We start from the raw sequence: 27,199 nt of genomic DNA, 5'->3' as shown, positions 1-27,199 counted from the left end.
GATCTTCACACTGTAAAACCAGCATCCATTCTGCTTTACTTCACAACCCTTCACTGCAAGGGCCAAGAAGATGTTACTGTGGTTCTCTCTTCCTCACAGTCATCAATGTCGTCTGGCTCAGTTAGAGCTTGGAAGAGACTTGGGTTCTGGTCCTGATTCTATGTCTCATCAGCTGTGTGACTGTGGGCAAGTTACTTAACCTCTGTGAACCACAACTTCCTCCTTTGTAAAATAAATGACACTGCGTTACAGGGTCATCAAAAGGATAAAGAGAGATAATGTACTCCTAATGACTTTGAAGAATACAAAAGAAAGACATTAAGGCTTATCACTTAAATTCTGTATGTAAATTTTACTGAGACTAAAATTACAAATTAGCTTTCTTCAGTTGTAGTCCTCCCCACAATACCCTTCTCTAGTAACGTCACTTTGGTTCTGACATTTTTACTCTTTCAGTTTTAAAAGGCACATTTTTAAAAAAGTATCAAATAGTGTCTGAAAATAAAGACTTAGAAGTTCAGAAGTAAAGCTTATGAACAGATGGTTTAATGGCACTTACCATACTCACCTTTTCAAAACAGATTAACCATGAGATGGAAAATTTCTGGAAGACACGTAAGAAACTATTAACAGTGGTTACCTCCAGGAAGTGAGGCTAGAAGTTGGTGGGAAAGAAACTTTTTCCATTTACACCTATTATGTACTATGTTATGAGTCGGAATCAATGGCAATGGGTTTGTTTTTGTTTTTCTACTACTTAAATTTAAAAAATCTTTTATATGTATTCTTTTCATAATTTAAAAAAATTAAAAGAATGATTATCACAGAAAAGAAATATAGTATAAAACTACTACAGTGTCTGACACATAAAAACTTCCAATATGTCCTCGTTTATGGTTCAAACTAGGTATTTCTAGTGACCACCTGTCTGGCAAAGTAAGCCCAAATTCTCTAGAATAAAAGCTAACTTTCCTCTTTGTGAATGTTCATGTTTTCCATTAATTATATTGGGAGGAATGTTCATTACCACCTGCTGAGGATATGGTTTTAAACTCTTACACCTTCACACAACGGAAATGAAATCTATTTTCTTAATTTCCAATTATAAAACACAGTGCCTACAGCTTCCTCTCAACTCTATTATTACTGCTCTTCTTGTAAGCATACTTCCTTATTAATATCAGAGGATGCTGAACTTCCAGGAACCATCCCATTTTAGAGCTCAGGTTTGCATGATGTCTTCTAAGAAATTAAAGGTTACGTGGCACCATACGCCAAAGCTAAAAGACAGATTTAAATAGTACCAAAAAAAAAAAAAAGATGCAATTGCTATGAAGTTTGGATGCTATGCACCAGCTAAGTGCTGTACTGGTTGCCTAGTTACATCTCTGTAGAAAGGGCAAAATGGTTGTCTCTAAATCTAGAAGGAATTTAAAGCCCTAAACTTTCATAATTAAACCAAAGATTTCGTGCTAGCCACTATGCAGTCATCCCTTGAAACAAGTCTATCAAAATTTAATCAGATGATGGCCCTTGGGGATATGTAAGGAGACATTTTAAAGAAAGACATTTCTGTATATGAAATTTGTTAACTTGCTCACATTTCATTAATGTTATCACATCTGGACTCTTTCCACTTTATCATTTCCAATTGCAGTCTGCTACAATAGGCTTAGAAAAAGTACAGCCAGAATGCTCCTTGGAAGCAAGGATAGCCAAGACTTGGTCTCACATACTTTGGACACGTTATCAGGAGGGAGCAATCCCTGGAGAAGAACATCATGCTTAGTAAAGTAAAGGGTCAGTGAAAAAGAAGACCCTCAGTGAGATGGATTGACACAGTGGCTGCAACAATGGGCTGAAGCGTAACAATAATCATGAAGATGGCACAGGTTTGGGCAGTGTTTCATCCTTTTGTACAGAGTCGCTATGAGACAGAACCACATCAATGGTACCTAACAAGAACAACCATAAGCTATGAAAGAACTTTCTAACCAAGCTAATGTAACTTGCATTGCCTAATAGGTAAGGAAAGTCCAGTGTTTTAACTTGTAAACTTAGAAAACAAACTTTTATTGTGATCAACTTTGCAAAGTATAGGCTAGTCAATAATCTAATTTAAAAAATTAAATAAAGAAAAAAACTATACATCTTAATAATAAACAAGTAGTTTCTTATCGGTCAGAGATGTTCCTCTTTCGCCTGCCTGAAGAGTTTCCTCATTAGCTCTGCTTTGCAGACACTTTTAAGTCCAAAGATCTTCTCCCAGTAACGGAACAGGATGGAACAACAACTTTGGTCTACAGATTTAACACGAGCGTATTAAGATTCTTTGAAGACAGGGAGAAGTAGTCCTTGTTCTGTTTTTGAAGTTAATATATTTTTTTTATTGTAAAAGTCACATAACATAAAATTAATCATTAATCATTTAAAAATGTACCATTTTAAAATGTACAGTGGTATTTAGAACAGTCACAATGTTGTGTAACCATCACCTCTATCTAATTCCAAGACATTTTCATCACTCCAAAAGGAAACCCTATATCCAGAGAAGTAGACATTTTGATCTCATGTTTACATTTACTCCCTTATTTCTCTTTGGAAGCAAATAAAAGTATCTGGGTTTAAATTAGAGCAAAGGATTTGATCTGACTTCAGGAACTTGTTTAACTTCAAACAACAGAGTTAAAATGAGGCTAGTCGTAACAAAATGAAACCAGGATTGGAAGTCCTAGAAGGAAGGAGTAAAAAAAACTGATTGAGAAGAATATAAAAATAATTCACAATCCTGTCTAGGGCCTAGTCTCTTCACAAACCCAAATCCTAATTCAATGCCTGATAGTGCTCAATATTTGTTTCAGAAAATAAAATCAATTGAAAGAGAAAGAGAATTCCTTGGACCTACCAGTTAGGACAGTTTGGAAGATACGAAATGATTACATACATTCAAAAAAATAGAAGGGGAAAAAAAAAAGACTGACAGCTCCTAAAATTCAAATGCTTATTCTGAGGAAGATAATTTATTGCTCCTTTAAGTACACTTGTAGTCCTCCTTGCTTAATCCCAATGATTTAGAGAACAAAATTCTCCGTATAAAGGTCACAGAAATAAAAGGGATGAGACACTAGGGCCTTCTATATTCCTAGTTTCTCTTCATCCCCAGCTCCCCCCTTCTCCAGCCCCCCAACCCCCAGATTTTTTTCCCAGCCTGACTTTGTTATGGATGACCTGGAGCAGGGTATTACAGAAGGAGGGAGGAAGGGTTGAGCAGGAGTCTATCCAGATGCTGCAACAGTACATCAGGGTAAGTAACTCATAGGGAGCCATGGTGGTGCAATGGTTAAGCACTCAGCTCCTAACCAAAAGGTTGACAGTTCAAACCCATCAGTAGTTCCACAGGGGAAAAGACCTAGTGATCTGCTCCCGTAAATGTTACAGCCTGGGAAACCCTATGGGGCAACTCTACTCTGTCTTATAGGCTCACTAAGAATCAGAATCGTATCATACAACAACAAGAAGTAGCTCATGCTGAGCTGCCAGGAGGTCAGAAAGCACCAAGTGCTCAGAGCAGGATAAGACTCCAAGACGTTATCGGCTCCAATTCCCTCCCCTTGGGCATTCAAGATAGTCTTCCTAACACTTATCTCTTCCTGAACGGTGTATGCTGTCTCTTAAGGGGAAACAGTTCAATTTTGTTATACAAAAGACAGAATTAAAGCTAAACGACCCTGTGCTGCACTGGCAACCTCGGGTGTTGTTATTACTTCCATACATGCTGCCGTGCTGAGAGAGATTCAGTGAGGTCCTGTGGTCAACTCAGTAATAAAGTTATTAAAGCTGTGATCATCAGAGACAATGGAGGCACGGAAGAACTGAAAGGCAGTCTATATTTTGTAATTTCATAAATGTTGCTGGCTTTTCTTAGCTCTGAATCTTGGGTTTTTTTTTTTTTTTTGTCTTTTTGTTGTTGTTGATTTGTGAAAATACATACATATGCATACAGATTTTCCATCTTCAACCCAATCCTTAGGGGCGGGAAAGGGAGGTATCTTCATTAATCATTTAATTCAGATCAAAATTTCTTTTACTAGCTTGTAAGCGACCATCTAAGATACTCCACTGGTCCCACCTCATCTGGAGCAAGGGAGAATGAAGAAAACCAAAGACACAAAGGACAGATTAGTCCAAAGGACTAATGGACCACAACTACCACAGCCTGCACCAGACTGAGTCCGGCACAACTAAACGGTGCCCGGCTACCACCACTGACCGCTCTGACAGGGATCACAGTAAAGGGTCCTGCACAGAGCTGGAGAAAAATGTAGAACAAAATTCTAACTCACAAAAAAAAAAAAAAGACTAGACTTACTGGTCTGACAGACACTGGAGAAACCCTGGGAGTACGGCCCCTGGGCGCCCTTTTAACTCAGTACTGAAGTCACTCCTGAGGTTCACCCTTCAGCCAAAGATTAGACAGGTCCATAAAACAAAACGAGACTAAATGGGCTCACCAGCCCAGAGGCAAGGACCAAAAGGCAAGAGTGGACAGGAAAGCTAGTAATGGAGAACCCAAGGTCTAGAAGGCGAGAGTGTTGACATGTTGTGGGGTTGGCAACCAATGTCACAAAATAATATGTGTATTAATTATTTAATGAGAAACTAATTTGCTCTGTAAACCTTCATCTAAAGCACACTAAATTTTTCTTTTCTTTTACTAATTTATGGACATGAATGCCACTTTGCATTAGCAAAATTTTGTTAGACATCTGGGGTGACCAATCATCACAATTTGCCAAGGATTCTCCCAGGTTTAGCACTGAAAGTCCTACTTCCCAGAAAACCCCCTAGTCTTAGTAAACCAGGATGGTTTGTTACCCTATGGATAGCCCTAGGTTTTGGCTTCATATCTGCATTGCTGAAGTGAATAGAAAGGGAGCTTGTCGCAAAAAAAATAGCCGAAAAATTTAAAACCTCAACTAAAAATTTCCAGCCACATTCTACTCCAAAGATAGCTTTCAAAAAACAACTCAATGATCCATTCATTCACGAGGCAAGAAACAGTTTCTTACTTTGTGGGGATAACCTTCCTAATGTGTGGAGGAAGTTTAGCCATACCAAGAAATTGCCTATAATAAATACCACTACAGTGAGTATTATTTCTTCCTCCAATTTTCACATTTTAGAACCTAATAAATAAAGCATAATATGACAGGTAGACATGACAGCATAAAAGAAAAATCTCATATTTCTTTGGTGCTATTCTAAGACCTTGGAACCTGCAAACAGTAGGCACACTCTCCAGAGTTGGAGAAATGTCAACGGCAGCACGCTCTCCACAGACCACACCTATACTACCAGAAAGTCTGGCCAAGAAAGGAGCTGTTGGACTTCAACTTGTTCATGGGATACAGTGCCAAATACTCCGATAAAACCTAAAGCCTCCAGTACCTGCACCTATAAAATGGGAACTGCAGAGTCAAGACAAGAACTTGCTTCATCAACTTGGAACCCTAAGGCTTCTAAATCTTATAGAATTGAACATTGGATGAGTCAATCCCTGCTACTTACAGCATTTCTGCCTTCATGAACAATTAATCTTTACTTTGTGGTAGATGGAATAATGCCCCTCCCAATCCGCAGAACCTTATGTGGCAAAAGGGACCTCGAAAGTGTAATTAAATTAGGGACCTTAAAATGGGGAGATTATCTGGGTGGGTCCAACCTAATCACATGAGTCCCAAAAATGAGAGAACCTTTGCTAGCTGAGTTAGAGATGTGACTACAGAAGAAAAGACACAGAGAGATACAATACTGCTGGCTTTGAAGGTGGAGGAAGAAGCTGAAAAAGGAAAAGAAATAAATTCTCCCCTACAGCCTCCAGAAAGGAACATAGCCCTGCTGATACCTTGATTTTAGCCCAATGAGACCTCTATTCGATTTCTAATCTACAGAACTGTAAAATAATAAATTTGTATTGTTTTAAGCCACAAACTTTGTGGCAGTATGTTACAGCAGCAATAGAAAACTAATACATACTTCATCACTGCTGCTGTTCAATTTACATGATGCTTTAGTAGTAGTTTGTTTCAAACCCCAATGTTTAACCATTTCTTACCTAGTGCTTAATTTGCTTCTCTGTATAGACTTAAAAAAAAAAAAAAAACTAGACCAAATATGCTCATGGTGCAAAACAATACTTCCTTTTGAAGGTCTACTTTGTTTATTTGGAGCCCGGTGGCGCAGTGGTTAAGAGCTCGGCTGCTAAACAAAATGTCAGCAGTTCGAATCCACCAGCTGCTCCTTGGAAACCCTATGGGGCAGTTCTGTTCTGTCCTATAGGATCTCTATGAGTCAGAATTGACTTGATAACAACGGGTTTGATTTTGTTTATTTAGTTTGTTTCTTCAGTTTGTTAGCACAGAGACCACTTACATAAGCAACAACTGAGCAGAACTGATACCAACCAGTAATTTTGCACGAAGCAAAAATGCTTTTAGATGTGAGTAGAAAATGCCAAGTAACCTCTTTAAGGTTGTGTGTTAAGACACAGTAGTTCTGAATGTCACCCTAGGGTGCTGTGGATGTCACAATGTCTGGAAGATGACACTGGCTTTTTGTGAGCCAAGGACAGGGGTACTGAGGAGCACAATGAAGACTTGTCCACTCAACATGCCAGCAGCCCCCCACTGAGAAACTCTGCTGAGATTTATCTGAAACATTTAAGTACATTTATTAGCGTGAAATAAATGAATACAAACTTCAAAGAACGTGAAATGCTTGTAAAACAGTGTTATTAACAGTATTTGTTAGAATGTAGGGCTGTTTCAACCATCATCTGAAAGATATTAAGTACTTAACTCCAAAAGGACCTCATTATGGGATAACAAAAGCTATACATGGTTTCAAGGCATACACAAAATGACCTTTCTTCTAAAAAGCTCTAGACCAGAGATTCTCAACCCTGGCTGCACATTAAAGCCACCGGGAGAGATTTTACAAACTACAGATGCCTAAGCCCCTCCCCTGGAGATTCTGATTGAACTGGACTGGTTAGTGTCTGGGTATCAGTGTTTGTAAACACTTCCTTGGAGATTGTAATGTACAGCCAGGGCTTAGTACCACTGCTCTGTACCCTACTGACATACTCACCTGAATGTGGCCACGCTACAGATGTGCATTTGTAGCTACTCTACTCTTGCATTTGTAGCTCAGTTAACCACCCATCAGATCTCCCAAAAGAGAAGTCTGGGAGTTATTTAGATATTTTCCTCTCCCTCACTTCTCATCTTTAATCACCAATTCCATCAATTCTCCCAAATCTGGCCCATCATTTCCAAACCCAAGACCTCCACTGGTTACCCTTTCATTAGTATTTTTCTATTTCTTTATCCTTCATCCTTCTGCCTAAGGAATTCTCCTTTAAAAAAAAAAAATCTGATTATGTGCCCCCTCTCTGCCTTCCCATCACAGGATAGAATTCAAACCTTTGAGCACAGCACTTAAGTTCCTTCAGAAGCTTCTTCAGCCTGCTTCTCAAACCACATCTCTTTAGTCTACTACTTCCGGGCCACACCCTGGCCACTCTAAATTCCTAAAGATTATCGGAATACACAATGCCCTTTGGAACCTCCGTGTACTCTCACATGAGATTCCTTATTCCTGAAATGGCATTTCCCTACTTGTCTGTCTGATGGTACTTCATGTCACAGGTCAAATGCCCCTTTGTCCATCAAGCTTCTCCCTGCCACCATGTTTGTCCTCTCCTCTACATCCACAGTACTCTGCTCACACCTTACCAACATCAACCACAGAAATTGCTTTCTTCGTCCCCTCCACGAGACTAAAATAGCTCTGGGGCAAGGCTGGTGTGTCTTCTATTCTCAAATTCCAAGCATCCAGCATTTATTCTTTTGTTCATTCATTCGACAGTTTTCATTAAATATAACAATGCCTGGAGCCTTGGTGGCGCAGTGGTTAAGAGCTCAGCTGCTAACCAAAAGGTTGGCAGTTCGAATCCACCAGTCACTCCTTGGAAACCCTATGGGGCAGTTCTACTCTGTCCTATAGGCTCGCTATGAATTGGAATCGACTGGACGGCAACCGGTTTGTTTTTTTTTTTTTTTTTTGGTTTGGTGATACCTTGCTAGATGCTGGAGGCAAAGTGGTTAGCAAGTTAGACACTATTCCTGCCCTCTCAGAGCTTATATTCTTGAAAGGGAGTCAAGTCATTGGATAAGCATTCATGATAAAACAGGAAGTATATTAGAAGGCTAGGAGAAGTTTGTTTTGTTTTTCAAGTTCCTGATATACTAAAAAGTGAGGAAATGTCAAGATAGGTTTAAAATATTATGGCATATTCTAAATATTTATATTTAACAAGGTCATATTATGAGTGTCATCTTTTCATTCGTCGGTGGTGTGTGACGGATAACATCATTTGGAGATATCAAAAGTCTAAATTTAGTGACCACATAAACGTGAGTGGAGGAAAATTGGCCCTCCTGGTGGTGCAGTGGTTAAGCACTTGGCTGTTAACCAAAATATTGGCAGTCCGAATCCACCAGCCACTGCATAGAAACCCTATGGGGCAGTTCTACTCTGTCCTATAGGGTCGCTATGAGTCAGAATCGACTTGATGGCAATGGGTTTGGTTATTCCAAAAAGGGTCTTACACCTAGTAAATGCTTAATAAATATTTGCTGAATGAATAAATGAATGAATGGCTAGCTCCAAGTTGGTGGTGTTGCTCTTGTTGGTTGCTCTCAAGTTGATTTTGACTCATGGCAACCCCGTGTGTGCAGAGTAGTATTGCTTCGTAAGGTTTTCAAGGTTGTGACCCTTCGGAAGCAGATATAAGTAGGTTTTTTTTTTTTTTCTTTTTTTTCCATAATTACTAACTAATTATATAAATAAGCAATAAAAAATCCAATAATCAAATTCAAGTCACATATAATTCAATGGGGGAAAGAAGAGAAGTGAATGGGGGTATAAATGAAATAATATTGGCCATGAGCTGATAATTGTTGAAGGGGACACGGAAGTTCTCTCTATTTCAGTATATAAACTTGAAATTTTCCGTGATCAAGTTACGTTTAAAAATGGGGGAAAATACCAAGTCACTAACTAGTGGAAACTGTGTATGTTGTTGGTCTTAGTGGGAAAGGGCAAACACATTACCATCAGTCTCAGCAATATGATAATCTCTCAATCCTACAACCAGATTCAAATGGCATTAGCTAGTTTCAAAAGCCAACCCAGAATTGACAACAGTAACTTGAAAGATTAGATGGGAAACTCAGGGGGCAGTAAGTTTAGGTTAATGAGGGAGGAATAAGTTAGAAAATGAGGGTGAGAGGTTACAAAACTCAAAGAATGTAATCAATGTCACTGAATTGTACATGTAGAAACTGTTGAATTAGTATATGTTCTGCTGTGTATATTCTCAACAACTACAAAAATAAAATAAATTATTTTTTTTAAAAAAAGAAAAGCTTGCAAGCAGCTATCCAAGGTACAACAGTTGATCTCTTTTCACCTGGAGCAACAGAGGAAAAAGGAGAGTCAGGAATAGGAGGAGAAAATGGAATGTGTGGCTAATCGCCTCCATGAACAACAGCGTCTTTTGCCATGAGCCCAGAAGAACTGGATGTGGTTCCCAGCTACCATTACTGAACGTTTTGATCAAAGATTCTATAGAAGAATCCTGATCAAAAGGAGAGGGAGGGGAAATGCAGAACATTATTTCAAATTCTCATGGACTCCAGACTTTCTGGAGCCATGGAAGCTAAATAAACCCCTGAAACTATTGCCCTGAGATAATTTCTAAGCCTTGAACCAAAAATATCCCCCGAAGTCTTCTTTAAACCAACCCAGTAGTTTAGCCTAATTAGTAAAGAATGTCTGTCTTTAGCAGACATTGTGCTCTTTTAAGAACTATCTATACGGGATCAAATTGACAATAGCAACTCAAAGATTAGATAAGAAACCTAGGGGGCAGTGAGTTTTTGTTAATGGAGGAGGAATAATTTAGAAAAAGAGGGTTGAGAATGGCTGTACAACTTGAAGAATATAATCAGCGTCATTGAATTTTACATATAGAAATTGTTGAATTGGTGTACGGTCTATTGTGTATATTCTCAACAACAACAAAATAAAATAAATTAAAAAAAAAAAAAGGCAACTCAACTTCTTCAGGAAGAAACCCCAACAGCATTAGATTGATTTGTTGGGGTTGTTGTTGCTGAAATAGCCCTTCTTACAATGTCTACAACTAATCTGTTAAGAACAGGGTTTACTCTTCTCAGATCCAATCTACTCTGAGGTTCTGTCTTGCACAAGACAAGTCCTCAATGTCTGCCAACTGAATAATCATGCTTGGTGCCAGAGAATACGTTTTGTTGAGTCAGAGACTTTAAGAGCTCTTCAATTCAGGTTTTAGAAGAAAATGGGAAAATCTGAGTGAGAAATACAATATTAACTATCACCAAGGAGAGTCATTTTTTCTTAATCCTGAAGTCATGTCACTATTGACAAAGACTCTATGAATACCTTTCTTCAATAAAATATTGCATGCTTAAATGCTTTCATCCATAGGATTACTTAAAATAAGTTTTTCTCTTTAGAGTTCTCATTAGATTCAAGAAGATCCTAGGATAAAATATTTCAGAATTCTTACCTTTTCTGTCCCCAAAGCCTGAGGCTCACTGGCAGATCTGGCTGTTGAGAAAACAGGCAGGAAAGCGTATTAAAAAAATAAAAATATAAAGGAGAAATAACATGATATATAAGAGTTGAATGAGAAAATGAACATTGTTGTAACTAGGGTTTGGTGGTAATGGCCTGCTAATTATAAGGGGGGTGGGTCTCACAGGTTTACATTTATTTGTTTATTTTATTGTAATTTAGGTGAAGGTTTACAGAACAAATAGTTTCTCATTAAACAGTCAGTACACATATTGTTTTATAATGTTGGTTAACAACCCCATGACATGTCAACACTCTCCCTTCTTGACCTTGAAGCACCTTTTTTTTTTTTCGTGAAAATATACATAGCCAAAGATACACCATTTCAAAAATTTCTACATGTACAATTCAGTGACATTGATTATGTTCTTCCAGTTGTGCTGCTATTCTCACTATCCTTTTCCAAATTATTCCATCACCATTGTCTTCAACTCACTGTCCCCTAAGCTTCCCATCAATGCTTTTGAGTTGCTGTTGTCAATTTTATCTCATATAGATAATTCTTTTTTTTTTTTCGTACTTTAGATGAAGGTTTACAGAACAAAATAGTTTCTTATTAAAACAGTACACCTATTACCCTATGACAATGGTTAACAACCCCAAGACATATCAACACTGTCCTTTCTCAACCTTGGGTTCCCTATCACCAGCTTTCCTGTCCCCTCCTGCCTTCTAGTCCTTGTCCCTGGACTGCTGTGCCTCATTAGTCCTGTTTTGTTTTCTGGGGCTGTCCCATCCCCAGCTGAACGGTGAACCTTGGGAGTGACTTCACCACTGAGCTAAAAGGGTGTCCGGGGGCCATACTCTCGGGGCTTCTTCAGTCTCTGTCAGTCAGTAAATCTGGTCTTTTTTTGTGTGTTAGAATTTCGTTCTACATTCTCCTCCAGCTCTGTCCAGGACCCTCTGTTTTGATCCTGGTCAGAGCAGTCAGTAGTGGTAGCCGGGCACCATCTAGCTGTACTGGACTCAGTCTGGTGACCTTGGTAGCTGTGGTCCATTAGTCCTTTGGACTAATCTTTTCCTTGTATACTGGTTTACATTTCTGATAAACATTTTGTTAATCATTTTCTTTTTAGAAACAGGTTTGTGAAAATAGGAGTAACTTTCTTTGTGAGCTCCCTAGCCTTCAAGAAAATATGAAAACACAAAGGCTGCTTGGGAACCCAGGGGGAACAGAGCTCTTGGTGAAAGAGACTGTGTACCAGTCAGATGAGCAAGAGCAAGCTTTCCTCCTGACCTAACCTGATCTGACTCCTACTCAGACCAAAGTGGCAGAGGTGGACACACACTCTTGCTTCAGGTGTCAGGAACGAGTTGGAATTCCATTTGGGTGGATTCAACCCTTTAAGAGGGTAGATCAGGACAAGTTAATGGTTATAAAAGTACCTTTATCATCCAAAGTTTCTACCCATGGCCACTAATGACTTCTGCCAGTGTTGAGCAGAGTTGGCATAATTTTGCCTCGTGCCTAGTATGATTTGTATTTGAGAAAGTTCCTATGTATAAGAGCTCCTTTACACCTGAAGAGTTATAGAGCACCAAGCTCAAAGAGAATCTGCTGAAGCCTCAGGGAGTACTTTGCCATTCCTATGTTGTTGTGTCTTGGAACAAAGAGGCACCTCACATCTGGAGCATTATGACCAAACAGGGGTGGAAATCAAATTTGCGTTGGGTCCTATGACCAAGTGAACATCAGCATCTCTAGAGACCTCACATTGCTTAAGACTGACATGTACGCTACAATCTCAACTCAACCAATTATATTCCAGACTACTATCAGAGGGAGGAGCCCTGGTGGTACAGTGGTTAAGAGCTGGGCTGCTAACTGAAAGGTCGGGGGTTTGGACCCACCAGCCCTGCTTTGTGGGAGAAAGATGTGGCAGTCTGCTTCCGTAAAGATTACAGCCTTGGAACCCTGTGGGGGCAGTTCTACTCATCTTCTAGGGTCGCTATGAGTCGGAATTGACTTGATGGCAATAGGTTTTGTTTCTTTTTTTGTTTGTTTTGACTATCAGAGGTCAGTCATATGTTTTTAAATGAGCCAAAGTTATTAGAAAATCATTATATCATGATTAATGACAGCAAAGGAAAAGGAACAAACACGCCAAGGGCAAAAAACAACCTGTCTTCAGAGAACAAACTCTCTGTGGGACTTGCAAAATAAGCTCGTTCAAGGATGCCGTGAGTCAGGCACTTTAATACGTTATTGGTGACAGCGTAAGTCAGCATAGCCTCTCTGGAAAGCTGTCTGGCACTATGTTTCAAGAGTCTCAAAGATGTCAGTCATTGTTTTAGTGATGCCACTCCTTGCCTTTATACTAAAAAAAAAACCCAAAATGTAGACTAAGAATTATTACAGAAGTGTTACAAACAGCCTACATATCAATAAGAGAGCTGATTAAGTATAACACAGAAACTCCACATGACGGAATTTTAAAATAATGAGTGCAAAAATCAAATTAAACACAAAATATTTAAATGATGAGGAAAAAATGCACATGATGTCAAGTTAGGTGAAAAAAATATAAAATTTTATATGACAACTAATTTTCTAATGTATATTTATATATGCATAATGTTTATCTAATATATCTATAGTATTTTCAATTTCTCATGTTTTCCAATATATCATATATAATACTTTTCTAATATATAGTATACTTAATATCTTTCTGATACATAGTTTCTAGAAAAAAGACTGGAGGAAAATATATCAAAATGTAAACCATGTATTATCTCTGCTTTATGGGATGACGAAAGTGGCAGAAATGGCGAGATATGCCACAATATCTGCTCTTCTCTTCTTCCATGTTTATAATAGAATTTTTAGCTAGGCACATACATGCCAAGAGTAAAAATCCACTTTTCCTAGCCTCCCTTGCTTCTAGGTTTGTGGCCATGTGACAAAGTTCAATGGAATCGAAGCAAAAGTGATATGTGTAGCCTCTTGGTCGTATCCTCCTCTTCCAACTTTCTCCCTTCCTATTGGTTATAATGTCCTTAAGGCAATTCACCTTAGACCATGTTAGGGATGATGGGACGAGAAGATAGAAGGAGCCTGGGTCCCCAGATGACTTTGTGGAGCAGAGCTACCTGAACAGGTCTGGACCACTCACCTCTGGATTATGTGAAGGAGAAATAACTTCTTACTTCTGTCAGTCACTGTGAAATTGGGTCTCTATTACATGCAATTCAACCAAAAATCTAACTAATGGGAGAGAGCACAGTTTTTTTGGTGTTTTTCAAATTTGCAATGATTGGCATGAATTACTTTAATTATCAGGAAAAAAATTAAGTTTTGCTTACTAATGATAAGAAAATTAAGGTAGCACAGAATGAAGTTTGGGCAACATGTGCCTCCATCCTATATACAAGGGGAAAAATAAAATTTATTGTCTAGAGAAGTAGTTAGTACATACATGCCAGGGCATAACTTACACACACACTCCCTGATTTTGTAAGATCCTTAAATCACAGTTCATAGGACTTTATTTCAAACCTTTTGAAAAATGGTTGTAATAAGAAAAAGTTCTTTTAACTTAAAATGTGCTTTAAAATCTGCTTTAGGAACACAAGCATGCTGTCCAAAATAAAACCTGAGGCAACATATTATAATTACTCACTTAAGAGGATACCTAGACTTCTTAAGGTGACCTTAAAAACATTCATAAACATGGTTTTGTATGTGCACTAAGTGGACCTTTAAATTGAGGATGTTGTTTGCTCTTCATGTAGAATCATAGTGAATCAATCCTACAACCATTCCAGCGGCTCATTAACTTTGTCGACTGTCCATCAACCAAGCATATGCTTTGACTGTATTTTCCCCAGAGCTCACATCTTCCCTGATTTCCTTTGTGACCCATGGGCCTGTGTTATAAGATGACTATCCAAGATAAAGGAGCCAGACTTAGTCCATAAAATAAGAAAAAGATATCTGGTCTACTTGGGGAGCAGATCTGAAACAATGGCCTCATTAGAACCAGCCTGTAACCATATGAGAATAATACACAGAGGATCATTTAAATCTTCAATAATACTATGCCAGTGGCATTTTGATGCCTTTTAGAGGATCATTAAAGCCTTGTGCACATGCACACAAGAGCCTTCACCAGGTTGACCTTAGAGATTTATACGTGATTATATAGCAAATAAACCAAAACAAAACAAAACCTGTCGTCGTCGAGTTGATTCCAACTCTTAGCGGCCCTATAGGACAGAGTAGAACTGCCCCATAGTGTTTCCAAGGAGCAGCTTGTAGATTCAAACTGCCCATCTTTTGGTTAGTAGCCGAGCTCTTCACCACTGTACCACCAGGACTCCTATATAGCAGAGAAAGAACCTATTTTTCCCCTTCTTCCTAAATGGTCCTTTTCTCCTCTATGAACAACGAATGCCACCCAACACTAATATGGCTAACTTAGACTCAGTAACAAAAGCAGGATGCCAGAGTTTCTTCACTTCCCCTTTCAGGATGACTGCCAATGTGCTCTCAAGAAACCCCTAAACTCTGTCTTGCAATAGGTAAATCGAAGCTGAAAGTCAAAGCTCTAAATGTTCAGTTTCTCTCCCTGTCTTCCCTTTACAGAAACATAAGCAAGCCAACTCGACAGGCTTAATTACCATGGTAACAACATGCACTGTGATTATGAGTGTATTTGTTTTTTAAAATGACTCAGATCATTCCCCCAGAAGCCCCAGACACATAGGTTTCTGGATGGTTTATAAAATCCATCCAAAGTTTCTTGCAAATTCCCTGTTCTACCAGCACTACTGGTACAGCGGAGAGACTCATCATATCAGATATGTCCTTCTCCTTAAGGATGACAAAACCCCACTTGGTTCCTTAAACACTCCAAGATTAATCAATTTAAACCTCAGGTTTATAATGAAATTAATTTGAGTTTGTACACTGGAGATAATTAATCTGTTCCTAATTTAAATAATTAAGGTATTTCATAATGTAGTTTTAGAGACCCAAATGAAATAACCAGGTGAAATAAAATCCGTAGTGAAAAATATTAAATAAAATAACCTAAATCTGTGAGTACATGGTCATGTGAAATATGTTACAAAAGAATAAATAGAAGTTTTAATACCGGAATGTTTTTAAACCAAGGTCCAAAATAAAGACATTTATGTTAAAAATGCAAATATAGAGTCCAGACATTTGAGAGAACTGTGGACTACTTTCATTCATTTATTCAATAAATATTTATTATTCTCTGTATTAAAAACCAAACCAAACCTGTTGTTGTCAGTCAAGTCGATTCTGACTCATAGCAACCCTTTAGGACAGAGCAGGGTTTCCAAGGAGAGGCCGGTAGATTCAAACTGCCCATCTTTTGGTAAGCAAGCGAGTGTTTAACCACCGCACCATTACTTATAACTGGATCATCTCAACAGGGTGTAGCAAAGACTAATTACTGGAGAAAAGGCCATGGGCCCAGCTCAGTGCATTTCCTTCTCTCAGAAATCCCCTTTGGTCCACAAGGCACGATTCTGGGTAAAGCTCTCAATGAGAGGGACCATTACTCAATGATCCTATCGGTCCTGGAACTGAGAGTCCTGACTTTGCATCACTGTTGACTCCCTCAAACAAACAAAAAAAAAATGTGTTGGCAATTGTGTAACATTTTCCTCTGTGTAAAAAAAACAAAACAAACAAAAAATAGTCAATTTTGACTAATGGTGACCCCATGTATGTCATAGTAGAGATGTGCTCCTTAGGATTTTTCAATGGCTGAATTTTCCAAAAACAGATCACCAGGCCTGTCTCCCAAGGCACCTCTGAGTAGGTTTGACTCTAACTTTTCTGTTAGCAGTTGAGTACATTAACTGTTTGTATCACGAAGGACTCCCTTTTCTGTGTGTGAAATGGAAATAAACCTATTTTACAAGAAATTTAAATGGAAATTTTTTATTTAACTCTATTTAGCTTAACAGCCTAACTCTCCTGATACTAATATATGCATATAACATATTATTCACACACAAAATAGTAATTAAAAATATATACACAATATAGTAAGAAGGAGCCCTGGTGGTGAAATGGTTAAGTGCTCGGCTGCTAACCAAAAGTTGGCAACTCGAACTCACCCGAGGACTCCACAGGAAAATGGCCTGGCGATCTGCTCCCATAAGATTACAGCCTAGAAAACCCTATGGAGCAGTTCTACTCTGTTACATGGAGTCCCCATGAGTTGAAATCCACTCAGTGGCAGGTAGCAACAATACAATATAGTAATTAAAAGTTACTATATCCAATAGTTGTACATTGTATGTACTGTTAGCAAATTTTTTTTTTTTTAATCTAGAATTTGAAGAAACACACCAGAGTGTATCAGTCTGGAAGGGCTAGGTTATACTGTGGTAACAAGCAACCTCCAAATCTCAGTGGCTTAAAACAGCAATGCTTATTTCTCATTCTCCCTATATGCCCATTGTAGCTCCACAGAGAGTTCTTCTCTGTGTTGTCCTCACTCTAAGTTCTAGGCTTAAGGGTACAGCCACCATTTCTGTGCTTCTACCACTGCCAATTGCCAAGGAATGTGCTCACACACTGGTTCTGACAAGCTTCTGCCCAAGAATGACATATTATCACTTCTGCTCACGTTTCCCTGACCAATGCAAAGCACAGGGCCACACCTGACTAAGTGGACAGGGAAGTGTAAGCCTATCATGAGTTGGGAAGGAGAACTGGAAATATTTAGTGAATAGCACCAATGACTAACCACATGAATTCCTGAACAAATGGTGCAAAGCTGAGACTTAACAAAGTCAAAACATCTACATTTGACTATCCCAAAGCAATAGGCTTCCTTTGGTGATTCCTTACTCCAAATTTTGAGCTCCTAAGATGAGTGGTTAACAGCTTGGCTGCTAACCAAAAGGTTGGCAGTTCGAATCCACCAGCCACTCCTTGGAAACCTTATGGGGCAGTTCTATTCTGTCCCATAGAGCCAGAATCGACTTGACGACAATGGTTTTTTTTTTTTTTTTTTTTGAAGATGAATGTTGGGCCACAACAATCACTTCTGCTAGGATTTGGTAAGAATCTCATGGATAGAATAAAAGATACTCTACTCCAGATTTGCAGTAACAGTAACAATTATATGAATAATAGCTATATTTCTTGAGTAATTACTCTAAGCCAGGCACCATGCTACATATACGTTTTACATACATTATATAATTTTATCCTGACAATTTTGTGAAGTAGGTATTGTTTTATTTATTTCCCCATTTTACATATAAGGAAACTGAGGCATAGAAAGTTTAAGCAACTTGCCCAAGTGATTCTGACTTCAAATCTATATCCTTTAACTACTATGGTCTCCCATGTAGAAAGTCTTAGAATATTATTTTTGTACACGACAATATTTTAGGATTATTTTAAGAGATAATAAATAGGAAAACAGATTTTTAAAAAAAAAATTTTATTGTGCTTTAGATGAAAGTTTACAGAGCAAATTAGTTTCTCATTAAACAATTAATACACATATTGTTTTGACATTGTTTGCCAACCCCACGACATGTCAACACTCTCCCTTTCTCAACCGTCGGTTCCCGTTACCAGCTTTCTGTCCCCTCCTGCCTCCTTGTCCTTGCCCATGGGCTTGTGTGCCCATTTAGTCTCGTTTTGTTTTATAGGCTTGTCGAATCTTTGGCTGAAGGGTGAACCTCAGGAGTGACTTCAGCACTGAGTTAAAAGGGTGTCTGGGGGCCATACGCTCAGGGTTTCTCCAGTCTGTGTCAGACCAGTAAGTCTGGTCTTTTTTTGTGAGTTAGAATTTTGTTCTACGTTTTTCTCCAGCTCTGTCTGGGACTCTCTCTTGTGAACCTTGTCAGAACAGTCAGGGGTGGTAGCCAGGTACCATCTAGCTATACTGGACTCAGTCTGGTGGAGGCTGTGGTAGTTGTGGTCCATTCATCCTTTGGACTAATCTTTCCCTTGTGTCTTTGATTTTCTTCATTCTCCCTTGCTCCAGATGGGGTGGGACCCGTGGAGTATCTTAGATGGTGGTTCACGGGCTTTTAAGACCCCAGACTCACCAAAGTGGGATGTAGAACATTTTCTTTATAAACTATGTTCTGCCAATTGAGCTAGATGCCCCCTGAGACCACGGTCCCCAGCTCTCACCCCTGTAATTCAGTCCGTCAGTGAGTTTGGATATGTCTATGAAGCTTCCATGACCTTGCCTTGGCCAAGTTGTGTTGACTTCCCCAGTATTGTGTACTGCCTTACCCTTCACCGAAGTTACCACTTATGTACTGTCTAGTTAGTGTTTTTCCCTCCCCATCCCTCCCCTCCCTCATAATCATCAAAGATTGTTTCTTTCTAAGACATATAATTTTTTGCTTAAAATTTTTCACCTGTTCTTACTTAAAGTTTTATTGTTTTAGTTCTTTTTTAAATCTTGGACTGTTCAATTTCAAGCCTTTTTTTTAAGGGAAAAAAAAAAACTATTAGTGAAATGAATCTAATGCCCATACACAGCAGTGTTCTCTGAAACACAGTCATCATTCATAAGTTTAGAAAAAAAAATGGCAACAGATCAACTTCGATTCACCAAGGAAAGCCTGTAACATGACAGTGAGATTTTTTTTTCTTATTTAAAAATTTTTTCCCAATTTTTCTCATATGGTTCTGCACAGATTAGATAAATGCCCTTTTTAAACAGAGCTCTGTTGGCAAAGTCTGGAAATTAATTTTCCTTTCCTGTTTAAAATGCAAATATAAGAGTAGGAGGGACTCAATCATTTGTTACAGAAAAAGCACTCCTACCATTAATACTTAGTCTGTTACGATGAAAACGCACAGAAATACACCTGAGAGACAAGCAGTCAAAACACTGTCTGAGACGGCAGTTCCACTGAAATCTGTCTTTTTCACTACTGTGCCTCACATATGTGGCCTCCTCAATGCAGCACTAAAGTGGAAAGCAGGAACCAGGAAGTAAATGCAGCGGTAACTGCCTGGAGCCTCCTGAGTTGGAAAGTGAAAATGTATTTTCAAAATAACTCATAATCTGAAGTTTCAGATTATTTATTCTTCTCTTACAGATGCTATAATTGACAAAATATATACCTCTCTAGAGAAAACAAGGTTTTCGTTTAAGTCTAACAGACACCACCCACAAAAACCTTAGTATCTCTAGCTCATTACTTGGTGGGGAGTGGATTTTATTTAGCTCAGATTGATTCAAATCACCAGCCAGGGAGGTTCAATTTAATTATGTATATTATTTATAATGCAGAAATGCAGGGCGGGTTGCCTAAATTAAATGCCATTCTTATTGCTTTATAGGGCTTAATGTACTTTCTTCTGGAATATTTTGTTTAGAAGGTAATTCTCTTCTCATTTCAGCCATTTTATATTTTTCTCCAGAATTCTTTCTCCAGCCTATCTAGAAGCTCACCATCAACAAAAGCAAGTTTTTCTGGTTTATGTTCTCAGAGGGGAATACATGGACTCTGAAACTCTGTCCGACTCTAAGTTGTGTGATCTTGGTAAGTTACTTAACTTTTTTGAGCTTTGGTATCTTGAGATACAATGGGGATAGTAATAGGGGTAGATTCTATTAATTCCCTACTCAGTAACCACTAACCTCTTCTTTGCTAAGGGACCAGACATTTTTTCTAGGGTCTGGTAACCATGTTCTTCAGAGAGGCTGAGCTGCTTCATGGCCCCAGGAGGAAACTCTTAACCAAACACAGTGGGTCCATCCGCCTAGCCACTGATAAGTCATGTGATTTGTGAAGGGAATTCTGCTGGAGAGAGCTTTTCCATAACCTTAAAAATAAGTACAAGGAGCCCTGGTGGTACTATGGTTAAGTGCTTGACTGCTAACCTAAAGGTTGGAAATCTGAACCCTCCCAGTGACTCTGTAGGAGGAAGACCTGGCGATCTGCTCTCTTAAAGATTACAGGCTAGAAAACCCTATGGGATAGCGCTACTCTGTCACACAGGGTCACTATGCGTTGAAATCAACTCAATGGCACCTAACAACAACAACGAAAGGAAGCACATGAGAAGAAATTAGTCCCTTTACCATACCTCTAGATATAAAAATCTGCCTGTAATTCTGGAATTGTAGTAGCCATCTTGGCACAGTGAGGAGGGTAAACCCACCTGCTGAGGATGTTAGAGTAGAAGGTAGGAGAGAATTTGGGTTGCTGATGACGTTGTTGAGCTACTGAGTAACTAACTCTTGAGCCACCTTCCTTTCAAATTTCTTGAGATAAGTTTCTGATTCCATTTTGTAGGGCATTCTTTTTCCAGCAGCCAAAAGTATCCTGATAGAAAAATATTGTACTCATCTCATTGGGTTATTTTTAAAACTAGATGAAAACGGGAATGTATGTAAAGTATCCAGCACACAGCAGCACAAAAGGAATGTCAACTTGATTCTAAAAATGTATTGATCTTCACTCATTAAAACATGACTGAGTGCTTACCATGTATGGTTTGAATGTCTCCTCTGTGAGTTTTTCCCTGATTCCCCAAAGAAGAATTAAGGGCAGAAATGCTTGCTTTCTCTCCTTTATTCATCTAAAGGATAATACCAAGTACCTCAGGTTATTTTAAACAATAAGAATGGCGTTTAATTCAGATAACAAACTCTGTAGTGTTGATGGCAGTGTAGAAGAAAAAATATATATAATTAAACAGAGTAGCTTTCCTGACTGTATAAATCAATTTGATCTAAATGAAATTCAACCGAGACCAAGTATTCAACAGAGTGACCAAATGTTCTTAATTTGGTGCCTGCTTAGTTTGATGGAAAAGCTGCTTTATGCAGGAGGCATTTTATAGATTATTGTACACGTGTGTGAAGAAGGCCACGTTTCCTCTGGAATTTCATCTCATCCTCATTTCCAGAAAACTGTTGGACCTTCTGCTTCCCCCAGATCTTCACGTGGCTGACTCCACACCATCATATAGGTCTCCATTCAAATGTCACTTCTTCAGAAATGCCTTCAGGCACAACCCATTTCAAAAGCAAACTCCCCAATACCACCACCATTACACACGCAATCTCTTTCTGCCTGTTCCTTTTTTTCTCTCCATCACAGCATTTATCACTACCTGATAACTTCTTATATTGTATTTTGTTTCTGTCAAAGAGTTTCAATCCTGGATGATTCTGACTTGACTAGTCTAGGGTGAAGTGGAGACATGAGCATTTTTTCAAAGTGCCACCAGTGACTCTAATGTGCAAAAACCAAAAGCTCCTAGCTATCAAGTTAATTCCAACTTGTGGTGACCCCACATGTGTCAGTGTAGAATCCATAGGGTTTTCAACAGCTGATTTTTCCAAAGTAGATTGCTAGGCCTTTCTTCCAAGGTGCAGCTGGCGGACTCAAACTGCCAATCTTTTGGTTAGTAGCTGAGTGCAAACCGTTTGTGCCACCCAGGGATCTTCTAATGTGCCAACAGATTTTTTAAAAAAACAATGGTTTATGTGTGTACTGGATCTCTTGCAACACTGGAGTATCAGATCCAAGAAACAAAGAACTGGCCTCTTTTGTTCATCCTAGTCTCCCTTGCACGTCAAAGGGCACGTGGCATAGAGCAGACAGTTAAGACCTGTGGACAGAATGACTAACTGTACAGTAATTATTTTTTGTCTGTTTATCCCTGTAGTCTACAAGCTCTTAGAAGGCAAGTGCTGTGTCTAGCCCACTCTACATAAAAAAATAAGGCATTTAAGAAGGTTCCTTAGATGAGTGAATTATAACCAAATTACATTGTGTGCTATAAAGAAGACAAAGGTAGAATCAGATGTGGCTGCTCTCCTCAAAGGACTTGCGATGGAGTCAAAAAGAAAAAAGACATGCAGAATGTCACTATACAAACTAGAATGTCTGAGTGCCATGGCGAAAGGACCACAGATTTCAGAGGAGGTGGATTGTTCTGATTTGAGGGGCGATGAGGAGAAACGAAGGAAGGTGTCGTGGCAGAGGTAGCATAAGAACTGAGCCTTAAAGGACAGAAGGGATTTGGCTGTTCAGAGAAACAAGATGATGAGGGTGAATTATAGAAGGGGAAGGAGGAAAGATATTCCAGAGAGAGGAAGGAAAGAACACAAATAATAAAGCAACCCATCTGGAGGGGAGGAGGGCCAGAACTAAGACATTGGCTGTCAAAATGGAAGAGCAGAGTTTCAAAATATATTTCCAGTCATAATGCAAAGGGCTATGTAACTGATTAAAACTGGTGGTGGTGGGAGGGCATGGCCAAGCAGGCAGTGAAACTTAGTTGTCATGACTGAGGGATTCAGAAAATGGGGTGTCATCAATAGTCATGGAATCAGGTGAGGAGCTGGTTTTAAGGAGTGAAAGAAGGTGATGGTGAGCACTGTTTTGAACATTCAGTTTCTGTTTCAGACATGAGCTGGATGTCCTGGCAAATTTGCAGGCAGCTTGATGCACACGTTTAGACAGTAGATGATGGATAGATCAGAATGGAGAGCCAGATTTGAGACTGACCCACACAGAGACAACAGTTGAAATCAGAGAAAAGGATTCGATCAAAGGCGAGGGAGAAATTAGTGACCAAAGAATAAAATTTGAGAATACTCATATTTCGGGAGCAGGAATTGGAATTCATGAAGAAGTTGGGAGCCGTCAGAGAGGTAAAAGGAAAACAGGGTTAGGAGAGTGTCACCAAAGTCAAAGAGGAAATCTTCATTGCCAGCAGGTTTATTTTATTTGTTTTTTTTTAAATTAATCTATGTGTGTATGGGGAAACTAAACAAGTTTATAGGCAAAGAGGAAAGGACAAATAAAGAGAAAGAAACCAAGTATGTAGAAAAGAGACTTATTGTCAGAACATAGTCCCTTAGAAACTAAAAGAGAATGGAATGGAAAGTCCCAGTACAGGGTTTACTTTCGGCTTGAAGGAAAGTCATTTATCTGTTACTTTGACTCAAAAAGAAAGGAGAAGAGAAAAATGAAGACACTGAGAAAATTCAAGGTAATAAGGAATGAGGTTGAGGAAGCCTGTAATAAATGCAGAAGACCAGGCCACACATAATTAATAAAGGGCTAGGGACTTGGGTTGAATGGTTGTCATGGAAAATGTACAAGGGATAGTGAAAAGTATAATCAAAAATAAAGAAGAGAAGGATTTTCAAAGATCAGCAAATGGCCCTACTGGCGTTACCATGAATCTGGAGAACCAATCAGTCCAGTTTCCAGACCCTCTGCATTAGTTCTGAGTGCCTGGGCACCTGGGGGAAAAAATCGTGGGAACGTCTGACTCTGACAACCAGGCTGCAGAGGACAAGAGAAGGCAGAGGGAGCAGGGAGGAAGGGGTCAGGAGATTAGTTTTCAAAGCCTTTCAATTAATAGTTTGACTGTGTACACATATTTGCCAAGAGTTAAAAGGGCTGATCCCGTCTTATCTCAAACTTCAGTAGACAGTGATACCGTTTCTAAGAAACATATTATCACTAAAGTTTGAAAATTGAGCTCTCTCTTTTTTAACATTTAATGAAGTCCTCTAGATAGTGTTCTAACACTGGTTACCAATAAATATAACTTGTTTTCTTTAACACATAAGTTTTGGGGAACCCCGTTAATCTCTAATACTCTTAACTGAAGATTTGAATCTCTCCATTTACAAATATCTCCTCAAATCTTTGAGGTAGTGGCAAACATCAAAAATGTGCTAAGTTTTCTTTATACCACCAAGGAAGAGAAAAATGGCATTTGAGTACCTGTTCTTGCTGTTGTTGTTAGGTGCTGTCGAGTCAGTTCCAACTCACAGCGACCCTTTGTACCACAGAACGAAATACTGCCCGGTCCTGCGTCATCCTCACAATCGTTGCTATGTTTGAGCCCACTGTTGCAGCTGCTGTGTCAATATGGTATAATCAATACTCTTCACCAACACTATAATTCAAATGCATCAGTTCTTCTCCGGTCTTCCTTATTCATTGGCCAGCTTTCACTTGTATATGAGATGACTGAAAATATCATAGCTTGGATCAGGCGCACCTTAGTCCCTCAAAGTGACATCTTTGCTTTTTAACGCTTCAGAGAGATCTTTTGCAGCAGATTTGCCTAATGAAATACATCGTTTGATTTCCTGACTGCTGCTTGAATGAGTGTTGATTGTGGATCCAGATAAAATGAAATTCTGGACAACTTCAATCTTTTCTCCTTTTATCATAATGTTGCTTATTGGTCCAGTTGTGAGGATTTTTGTTTTCTTTATGTTGAGGTGTAATCCACACTGAAGGCTGTGGTCTTTGATCTTCATCAGTAAGTGCTTCAAGTCCTCTTCACTTTCATCAAGCAAGGTTGTGTCATCTGCATATCGCAGGTTGTTTACGAGTCTTCCTCCAATCCTTCCGATACCATGTTCTTCTTCATATAGTTCAGCTTCTCAGATTATTTGCTCAGCATACAGATTGATGAAAGGATACAACCCTCACGCACACCTTTCCCGATTTTAAACCATGCAGTATCTCCTTGTTGTGTTCGAACTACTGCCTCTTGGTCTGTGTACAAGTTTCTCCTTAGCACAATTAGTGTTCTGGAATTCCCATTCTTTGTAATGTTATCCATAATTTGTTACGAGCCACGTAGTCAAATACCTTCGCATAGCCAATAAAACACAGGCAAATATCTTTCTGGTATTCTCTGTTTTCAGCCAAAATCCATCTGACATCAGCAATGGTATCCCTCATTCCATGTCGTCTTCTGAATCCAGCTTGAATCTCTGGCAGTTCCCTACTGATGTACTACTGCAACCATTTTTGAATTATCTTCAGCAAAAAAAAATTTTTAAGTTACCTACTATATGTTAAACTCCCAAAAATCAAACCCATTGCCATTGAGTCTATTCTGACTCATAGTGACCTCACAGGACAGAGTAGAACTGCCCCATGGGGTTTGCAGTGAGTGGCTGGTAGATTCGAACTGCTGACCTTTTGGTTAGCAGCTGAGCTCTTAACCACTGCTCCACCAGGGCTCCACTTGCTATATATTATGCGCTCTTTTATTCACAAAACAAACAAACAACCCCCCTCAAATAAAATAAAAAATATTGATTAGGTACTATAACCCCTCTTTACAATGAAGAAACTAATACTCATAAATGAAGGTAGTATAGGTCAAGTAGTAAGGGCCAGAGATAGCATTCAAAAGCAGATCTGCCTAACACAAAGTCTATGTTCTTTTTACCCCAAGATGCTCTTTTTTTCTACCCACAGCAGTCTTTCACAGACAGACTTTCTGCTTTGACTATAGAGCCCTTATACTTAAAAATTGGGCCTGCTTTCTGAAGTAGACTAAAAAAGTCAGTCAACCAAACACATTCACTACACGCCCACCATATGACGCCCAGGCTGGCCGTGAAATAATGGAGTCATGTTTCCATTCCGCCATTGGCCATATGGAGGAAAAAAAAAATACAATTAAAATTTCAGTATTGGTTGACTCCCTCAAAAGCCACTGAATATCCTTAGCAAAAGTATTATCTTTCAATATTCCATATGGCCAGAATGCATGGCAAATAGTCTCAATTTTACACCATAGAAGCATATTTGTCTTTTTCCTAAACATTCTACCATCACAGTTACTGATCTGCTATTACTCACTAATGTTCTGCTTCAAGCTGGAATGTAAAAATTAAAGAAATATTTTGTGCTGTGTAGAAAATAGGCAACTCTCAGTTGTTTCCAGAAAGATAGCAGGGGCTCTCTTTACTCTGTCTATTGGCCAAGGTTCATTTACTTACGCTTGTGTGAAACATACACAGAAGAGTAATGCAGATTGTCTGCACATCCCCAAACAAAGCAAGGTTGGATACACCCTGTAGCTGAGTACCAGACGTACTCATTCATGCAGCCCAGATCCTCAACTTTCTACTTCAGTTAAGGACATGCAGCTTGATCACAGAACTCCAACTAGGGGCAATCTGGATCTAAAATCTACCCTAGGTTTTCTCTTTGGGAAGATTATTTTTACATATTCCACTTTAGGAGGCAAACGGGAGGTAGAACTGTGGAATCCATGGCATGACTGGTTTTGGCCACAGGTTTGATTAAATTCAATGAATCCTTCAGGCAAACTTCATGGTTTCATCAAACCCCACCTCCACCATTTAGCCTCTTAGACATGGTGCAGATTTACTTTAACAAGAAGTATCCTCCAATAAATAGACTTTTTTTTTTCCTTAACACTTACACAAAGCTTTCTCTCTCTGAGAATGTGCTGCTACCCCACAAATTTTAAGATGCCAAATCAGTTTCACAAAGATGGCATAAAAAACCCTATAGATTTTTACAACTGAGAATAGTGATAAAAGAACAGGCATATACACTCTTAATCAGCACATTTGGTATTTTAAAAAACCTTCTATTTTAAGAAATTGTGAGTGTCCAATATGACATTTTTATTATTTTTATTCCACTATAAGCAGTTCTTTCTTTCCTTTGC

General features: G+C 38.9%; 1 protein-coding gene across 1 annotated transcript in view; it reads right to left on the bottom strand.

The window, feature by feature from the left end:
* Positions 1-27,199, bottom strand: part of GNG2 (G protein subunit gamma 2) — a 101,048-nt gene that overhangs the window by 72,543 nt on the left and 1,306 nt on the right. The window contains exon 2 of the mRNA XM_023726177.1: positions 10,676-10,716. The gene's annotated coding sequence lies outside the window, so the exon portion shown is untranslated. The remainder of the gene's footprint in view (positions 1-10,675; positions 10,717-27,199) is intronic.

This window comes from Trichechus manatus, unplaced genomic scaffold (assembly GCF_000243295.1).
Source record: "Trichechus manatus latirostris isolate Lorelei unplaced genomic scaffold, TriManLat1.0 scaffold00010, whole genome shotgun sequence".
NCBI lineage: Eukaryota > Metazoa > Chordata > Mammalia > Sirenia > Trichechidae > Trichechus > Trichechus manatus.
Note: the sequence above shows the minus strand (reverse complement) of the source record. Positions and strands in the feature narration are given on the sequence as shown.